Raw genomic sequence first — 9,761 nt, forward strand, 5'->3', positions numbered from 1 at the left:
GTGAAAATATGCCATGCGATTGTTTGAGTACGGCGCCCCATTTCAAAATGTTTTTCCACCGGCACAGGTTTCATACATTCACAGATAACGATTAAATATTCGCTTACTTTTTGAAAATCTTCCTCTGATTTGTCATCCAACGGGTCCCAGCTATAACATGTTTTGTTAGATAAAATCTTTTTTTATATCCCCAAAAGTATATTTAATTGGCGCCATCGATATGAGTAATCCACTCGTTCAAAATGCAGAGAAAGGAATCCGAAAATCTACCCTTAACCTTATTTCTCAAACTAGACACTCTAATGTACTTGTCCTCTTGCTCAGTTGTGCACTGGGGCCTCCCACTCCTCTTTCTATTTTGGTTAGGGCCAGTTTGCACTGTTCTGTGTAGGGAGTAGTACACAGCGTTGTACGAGATCTTCAGTTTCTTGGCAATTTATCGCATGGAATAGCCTTAATTTCTCAGAACAAGAATAGACTGACGAGTTTCAGACAAAAGTTAGTTTCTGGCCATTTTGAGCTGTTGCTTCAATTCTTGAGATGTTGCTTCAATATATCCTCATAATTTTCCACCTCATGATGCCATCTATTTTGTGAAACTGGATATATTGAAGCAACATCTTTTGTAATCGAACCCACAAATGCTGATGCTCCAGATACCCAACTAGTCTAAAGAAGGACAGATTTGGATATGTCACTTTTTGGCAAAAATTGAAAACAAGTGGCAGATCTTTAAGAGGTAAATCAGCACAACAGTTTTCAGCTGTGCTAACATAATTGCAAAAGGGTTTTCTAATGATCAATTAACCTTTTTAAATGATAAACTTGGATTAGCTAACACAACGTGCCATTGGAACACAGAAGTGATGGTTGCTGATAATGGGCCTCTGTACACCAATGTAGATATTCCATATAAAATCAGCCGTTTCCAGCTTCAATAGTAATTTACAACATTAACAATGTCTACACTGTATTTCTGATCAATTTGATGTTATTTTAATGGACAAAAATGGGCTTTTCTTTCAAAAACAAGGACATTTCTAAGTGACCCCAAACTTTTGAACGGTAGTGTATGGTACAAACAAACATATAGTCAATCTTTAATAAAACTATATTCATCACTGTTGAACATACTACTGACATATGCTACTGTGAGCTAGTCATTTGATCTGATACTCTTGTCGTTATAATTAGGAGGAAGTTTATTAACAGGTTACTCTTACCACTGCCTTATTGGAGGTATTTTTTATAGGTCTGACCTCTGTACCCAATAGTCAATAAAACGTCACCAACAAAAACAACATGATTGCTGACCAGTACATTTGACCATTTAAGCAACACTGTTCATTGTAGCCCACACCATCTGAATAGCAGTCAAAGAAGTCATTCGAAGATACAAATACTTTCTTGAAAAATAAAAAACTCCTGGTTATCTTGAATACTGCACACAATTGAATGCATCTCTTAGAAGCAATGTTATAGTCAATATACCTTCATCAGAGTCTTCGTCAGGATAAGACTACCCCAAGGATTCCCAAATCTGAAGTGCCTAGGTGGCTACTGTACCTGTGTGTAATGTGTACATATGTCTGCAGCGCAACTCATAGGACACCTGGGGTTGCAGTCCCGAGGGTATGGAAACATTTAATCATTGGCTTTGTCATACCAAGGTTTGACCAGCTGCAGAATGGAGCGGTAACTGGAACAAACACAGACATTAAATTAGCACCATATTCAACATTACATGCGGTTGGACTCAAAGATGACATTGCTCGGATCTCTCTCAATAAAAAAACAAAAAACAAATACAAGATGTTATCAACCCATGTGTGGTCAGTTGAGAAATGATAACCCCATGTTCAGACAAACAGGATCTGTCCCAGGTATCTCAGTAGAAATGGTGCGCCATGTTCCCAGAGACACGTGGCTGCCCAATTCTCTGCAGATCTAGCAAGACCTTCATTCAACACCTGTATGTGTTGCAGACACAATAATGCATTTAATTGGGATTGCACTAAAAAGTGCACAAAAGCCATGCATCGTGAGCTGCTCTCCTAAATATCCACTTCCATCAACGTGCATAAATGCAAAACGCACAACACTGCTCACCAGTTATATTTTGATACCCAACATAAACAGTAACCTGAAGATTCCTGCAATTATCAGATGCATGAAACATTCCCCCAAAAAATCTCTATATATATTTTACACTGATCTCATTTGGTAAACGTATGCTTCCAACAGGGTGAGCCATGGACCAAGCCACATGACACGACTTATGATGAGGTAACTACCTACATTTGAATTGGCAAAATAAACTTAAATACAGTAAGTTATCTGATCAAATCACAAAGGCAACATTACACCAACAACTAAAATTAAAAGTAGCCTATGATTTTATCATATAAAAATTTATCTATACTCCATATTTGCAGCAGGTGGAAAGACGTTTGCTCTGACTTTATTGTGATAGTCAAAGATGGCAAGAATTTCGTTTTGTGAAATACAACATTTCCATCTAGACTTTGGTATGAGCGAAGACACCTGCGGTTTTAACTTTCATGTCGGTGACATTGGCTATTGATGTGGAATCCGTCGAGCAAATTGTGCACCCTCCCTCCTCATAGAATTAACTCAAAATAATGTTTTCAACCACAAATAACAATAACTGTTGGGAGCCTGTGTTTATAAACAGACCCAACTCTTGTAGGCAATGCCACACACGGCTACAGGACCCAGAAGGTTGAGGGTTCACCGATCAATGTTTTTTAAAAAAGCAGTAAATGAGGCTCAATGAACTGTTTCGGTGCTAGACAAGGCTCCGCTGATAGCCAGGTGTAACAGTGGTAAGGATTCACTCCATGGTGCTGAAAAGAATGCTCTGCTGTTGGGACAGCTTCATATAGGCCCTAACAGTTTGTGGGCACCGTTTGTCACCGTTATAGTGCAATTCATGTATTGTTTAGTGTTGTGTTGTGGCTTTGCTGGCATGCATCTCAAAAACAATTTTTGAGTTTGCCCCACCAAGATTCAACATAATAAAGCAATTCAACTAAAAAAACAAAAACAGATTTTCCCTAATGAAAAAACACATCTACTCCCATGGATGACTGTGTATTTTTGACGCATTAATTCCATGTGATTTAAACAGAAACAACTCAAAGGTGAACATTTTAGGCATTAATTCAGTTAGTGCTATGGTTTAGGGAAAGCTTAAAACAAAATCATTAAAAACGACGGGCATATGTATCATCAGTATTCATGGTATTCTTAGTGCTTGTGATAATATTGGAAACTGCCTTAGAGCATTGGGAGAAGCAGCGCGCTCTGGCTCTGAGCCTCCTGAGTTCGCAGCCTGAGCTTACATTAGCCATAAAAGTGAATTGCATTTCTTTTAGATCTCTATTCATTTCCTTGACCGTAGTTTTAAATACAGTACAGTAGGTGATTTTGGAGAGACAGATATCCATATTGACAACTTGGGAGTGTTGAAGAGTTTGACAAATGTTTTGCTCTTGTTCTCATGGTTTTGTGAGACAGTAATTACAGTGAAAGTAATGAAAGTTTAACTGCACTACATCCTCTGCACACTCATAAGAATCGATGTATTGCTTGTTTTATCTCACAGTAGTTAATTTGGTTTGGCCTGAAGCTGGACTTGGAATGCAGTGCTGTCCCAGCACAACCTTTGCATTGCTTTGTCAGTAAGGATTGTTGGCAGAGGAAGTACTCATACACTTTCTATTAAGTAGGCAGTTTGAAGACCATACAGGTACAGTATAAATTGCATTGCAATATGGGAGGAAATAAATATATTTGTTAGGTAGCTAACTTCACTCTAACATTATTCCATGCATGTCATTCCTGAAGTTTTACTGAATCCTTAGAATGTTGGGATATTTTGTCAAACATGGCTGATTTGGTCTAATTATGGATAAATACTATCTTTTCCATTTGGGCTATCAAATAGAGGCATGAGAATCTGGCATCCCTTTGCTCTCCAAAATCAGCCTAAAACATCCATCAGTCTGTGGTTGGCGTTGGCAGGAAACGAATGCCAGCACTTATGGGTACAAAAACTCCATGTCGCTCAAAGAGAGCCAGCAGTAGCTTAGCCTTAGCTCTATTAGCTGATAGAATAGGATACATGTGACCTGTGTAAATGTATCAGTAAGAGCAAATCACCTATTCCAGCTGTATCTATCCACTTCATACAGTGAATTTTGCATTTTGTGAATGACATTATGGATTTAATAATATCCAGTAACATTCTCCAGGAAATGCTATCCGCATACTTTTTTTAACTGAACAATTGAAAAATCAAACAAAAATCTTGTGTTAAATGATTACAGAAGTGAGTGCTACGGGGCGATAGTTGAATTTCCTCCTAAATACAGTACTACACATGCTCTTCCAAGATCTCGGGCAATGAAATAGGCATGAAATTAAAACATTTAAGGATAATGACACATTTGTAGTCTCAACTGCATGGTGATTGTTATGAAGATGTCCTTAATCACCCCAAAAAAACTTTTTCCAGCAGTTTTGCAGTTCTTGACACTCAAACTGGTGCGCCTGGCACCTTCCATACTCTGTTCAAAGGTGACTAAATATGTTGTCTTACCCATTCACCCTCTGAATGGCACTTATACACGTTCCATGTCTCAGTTGTCTCAAGGATTAAAAATCCTTCTTTAACCTGTGTCCTACCTTCATCTACACTGACTGAAGTGGATTTAACATCAACAGGGCTGTAGTGGAGCTGGTCGAGAGTTTCAAGTTCCTTGGTGTCCACATCATCAACGAACTATCAAACACACCAAAACAGTTGTGAAGAGGGCACGACAGCACCTTTTCTCTGTCAGGAGACTGAAAAGATTTGTCATGGGTCCCCAGATCCTCAAAAAGATCTACAGCTGCACCATTGAGAGCATGGTTGCATCACCGCCTGGTATGGCAACTGCTCTGCATCTGACTGTAAGGCGCTACAGAGGGTAGTGAGTACGGCCCAGTACATCACGGGGGCCAAGCTTCCTGCCATCCAGGACCTATGTACTAGGCGATGTCAGAGGAAGGCCCAAAAATGGTCAAAGACTCCAGTCACCCAAATCATAGCCTGTTCTCTTTACTACCACACGGCAAGCGGTACCGGAGCGCCAAGTCTAGGACCAAAAGGCTCCTTAACAGCTTCTATCCCCAAGCCATAAGACTGCTGAACAATTAATCAAATTGCCACCCGGACTATTTACATTGAACCCCCCTCCCCCCTTTGTTTTCACATGGCTGCTACTCACTGTTTATTATCTATGCGTAGTCACTTTACCCCTATCTACATGTACAAATGATCTCGACTAACCTGTACTTTTCTTAACTCTATTTATTGAACTGCATTGTTGGTTAAGGGCTTGTAAGTAAGCACTTCATGGTAAGGTTGTATTCGGCGCATTTGAACAAACACAATTTGGTTTGATTTGAATTTGAAAAAGCGTTGGAGTCAACATGGGCCAGAATCCCTATGGAACGCTTTCGACACCTTGTAGAGTCCATGCCCTAATGATTCAAGGCTGTTCTGTGGGCAGAAGGGGGTGCGTTGGAATATTAGGAAGGTGTTCCTAATGTTTTATACAATCAGTGTATAGAATTATAAAGTTATGTGTCATAATAATCTGAATAATTAGAGAGCTACAGAATGGAGACTTAGTACCTGCTCAGACCAATTTGACATTAAATCACACAAAAACCCGTAACTATGTCGTAATAATAACAGTGTGAAATGTTGACCTGGTATCAGCTGATACTAATATGATGAGTGTCAAATCTACTGCTATACATATCATTCTAAGAATATATTTTTGGTGTATATACGCCTAGATGGCATTTGGATTAGTGATAAAGTGTGATTTGGGTTGTTAACTAGATTGTTTTTGATTACGTTGTGTACTTGTTTGACATTTTTGTTTAACATCTGCTAAACATTCTGACACTCTACACCTGCTTTGTCCGTCCAGTGCTCGAGTAGCCTGCCCCGCTCCAGTATGGCACCCAGGTCCCCACAGCCCACCAACACAACCGACTTGAGAAGATCCAACGACAAGTTCCAGGAGGACAACAAATGGCTGCCTCAGACAAGGGGCCATGTCAGTGGCAGATCTGCCCGATCCAGTCACAAACTGAACCTTCCCCCTACTCTAACTGACAGGTTCTACAACAGCCCTATGCCATAGTTTGTGAGACTGCTTAATGCTGCTGAACTGTAATATTGTATACTACATCTCATATTTTTTGTTTACTTAAGTTGGGCTTATGTACACCGCAATTAAGCTTTTAGCTGCAAATGTGAACAAATCCAAATAAACCTTAAATATATTTATTTAACTAGGAAAGTCAGTTAAGAACAAATTCTTATTTACAATGACAGCCAAACCTGGACGACACTGGGCCAATTGTGCGCCACTGTTATGACTTCTATGAATGGTGAGTGGAGGAGTCAAGCGCAGAGAGCAGGTAATTCCGTACGTGGATCTTTTATTCCAAAGACAGCGGAGACACGGACATGCAAAACACAAAGGCGCATGAAACAACCCGTCCAAAATACACGGACTAAAACTGACCGGAAAAATAGAGATCACACTGATACACCAACACCAATAAACAGAGAACAAAAGGAAAGGGAATCGATGTCAGCTAATAGGCCGGCGACGACGACCGCCCCGAACAGGAAGAGATACCATCTTCGGCGGGATTCGTGACAGCCACCCTATGAGACTCCCAATCACATCCAGATGTGATGCAGCCTGGATTTGAACCAGGGACTGCAGTGACACCACTTGTGCTGAGATGCGGTGCCTTAGACTGCTGCACCACACAGGAGTCCTAAATATATAAACTGTGTATGCGACCAATAAACTTCGATTTGAATTGTCAAACAGTCTATACTACAGATGACACTCTTTATGCTGATATAAGGAGTTCATTTCTATACGTTCTTAGACCATTAATCCAACCATAAAGATAATAATAATGACATGGTTCCGCCAAGCTCATATCAGTTACACAGAGTTTGTCACTGTAACGGCTGTCTTGGGTGGAAGAAGGAGAGGACCAAAACGCAGCGTGGTTAGTGTTCATCTTATTTAAATCAATAACAAAAACACAACCAAAACAGTTATGTCTGGTGCAGACACACAAAGACTGAAAATAACCACCCACAAAACACAAAGGAAAACAGGCTACCTAAATGTGGTTCTCAATCAGGGACAACAATAGACAGCTGCCTCTGATTGAGAACCATATCAGGCCAAACACAGAAATAGAAAATATAGAAAAACAAACATAGACTGCCCACCCCAACTCACGCCCTGACCATACTAAATAAAGACAAAACAAAGGAATAAAGGTCAGAACGTGACAGTCACTTTCTCATAATCGCTCAGCCGGTGTTATTTTTGGCCAGCATGTCTTTACCTCCTGATGTAGAGACCTGCACTCTGTACTAAGGTCAGTAGGGGTCTGAAGACCATACAAAGTAGTCTGGATTCAAATCTAGTGATGAAACTAAAGCCAACACCGCGGAAGAAAGTGAAAACAGTTTGTTTTGCTAAATGGACACCACAGTAAATGTTTTGATAATTCAATCAATTTGTATGTATATTACTAGAGTATTCTTTGTGATATTTTACACAGAATAATATTATATAAAATATTGTTGTAATGTACAATACTGATTGGATCTGTAAAGCTTGTGTCTCAATGCCATTTCACAGGTTACAGTTGAAGTAGAAGTTTACATACACCTTGGCAAAGTACATTTAAACTCAGTTTTTTTTAAATTCCCTGTCTTAGGATCTTAGGATCACCACTTTATTTTAAGAATGTGAAATGTCAGAATAATAGTAGAGAGTATGATTTATTTCAGCTTTTATTTCTTTCATCACATTCCCAGTGGGTCAGAAGTGTACACACACTCAATTAGTATTTGGTACCATTGCCCTTAAATTGTTTAACTTGGGTCACTAGTTTCAGGTAGCCTTCCACAAGCTTCCCACAATAAGTTGGGTGAATTTTGTCCCATTCCTCCTGACAGAGCTGGTGTAACTGAGTCAGGTTTGTAGGCCTGCTGTAACGGCTGTCTGTGGTGGAAGAATGTGAGGACCAATGCGCAGCGTGGTAAGTGTTCATATTCTTTACTAGAACTCAGAACACTAAAATACAAAACCAACAAGAGAACGAAATGAAACCGAAACAGTTCTGTCTGGTACAGATAAGAAACAGAAAATAATCACCCACACCACACAGATGGGAAAAGGCTACCTAAGTATGATTCTCAATCAGAGACAACTAATGACACCTGCCTCTGATTGAGGACCATACCAGGCCAAACACAAAAACACCACATAGAAAAAGGAACATAGACAACCCACCCAACTCACGCCCTTACCATACTAAAACAAAGACATAACAAAAGAACTAAGGTCAGAACGTGACACCTCCTTGCTCGCACACACCTTTTCAGTTCTGCCCACACATTTTCTATAGGATTGAGGGCAGGGCTTTGTGATGGCCACTCCAATACCTTGACTTTGTTGTCCTCTAGCCATTTTGCTGCAACTTTGGAAGTATGCTTGGGGTCATTGTTTATTTGGAAGACCAATTTGCGATAACTTCCTGACTGATGTCTTGAGATGTTGCTTCAATATAGCCTCAGAATTTTCTATCCTCATGATGCCATCTATTCTGTGAAGTGCTCCAGTCCCTCTTGCAGCAAATCACCCCCACAACATGAGCTTACAACCCCCTTGCTTCACCGTTGAGAAGGTGTTCTATGGCTTGCAAGCCTCCCCCTTTTCCTCCAAACACAATGATGGTCATTATGGCCAAACAGTTCTAGTTTTGTTTCATCAGACCAGAGGACATTTCTCCAAAAAGTACGATCTTTGTCCCCATGTGCTGTTGCAAACTGTAGTCTGGCTTTTTTATGGAGGTTTTGGAGCAGTGGCTTCTTCCTTGCTGAGCGGCCTTTCATGTTATGTCGATATAGGACTCGTTTTACTGTGGATGTAGATACTTTGGCACCTGTTTCCTCCAGCATCTTCACAAGGTCCTTTGCTGTTGTTCTGGGATTGATTTGCACTTTCGTACCAAAGTACGTTCATCTCTAAGAGACAGAACGCATTACCTTCCTGAGCGGTATTGCGGCTGCATGGTCCCATGGTGTTTATACTTGCATACTATTGTTTGTACAGATGAACGTGGTACCTTCAGCTCCCAAGGATGAACCAGACTTGTGGAGTTCTACAATTATTTCTCTGAGGCTGATTTATTTTATTTTCCCATGATGTCAAGCGAAGAGGCACTGAGTTTGAAGGTAGGCCTTGAAATACATCCACAGGTACATATCCAACTGACTCAAATTATGTAAATTAGCGTATCAGAAGCTTCTAAAGCCATGACATAATTTTCTGGAATTCTCCAAGCTGTTTAAAGGCACAGTCAACTTAGTGTACGTAAACTTCTGATCCACTGGAATTGTGATACAGTGAATTAGAAGTGAAATAATCTGTCTGTAAACAATTGTTGTAAAAATGACTTGTGTCATGCACAAAGTAGATGTCCTAACCGACTTGCCAAAAACTTTGTGGAGGGGTTGTAAAACGAGTTTTAATGACTCCAACCTAAGTGTATGTAAACTTCCGTCTTCAACTGTATATATTGTAGACTGTGGCATGGGAAAAAAGGGGATATGGTTGACATGCAAAGGGAAA

The sequence above is a fragment of the Oncorhynchus mykiss genome, chromosome 28 (assembly GCF_013265735.2).
Source record: "Oncorhynchus mykiss isolate Arlee chromosome 28, USDA_OmykA_1.1, whole genome shotgun sequence".
NCBI lineage: Eukaryota > Metazoa > Chordata > Actinopteri > Salmoniformes > Salmonidae > Oncorhynchus > Oncorhynchus mykiss.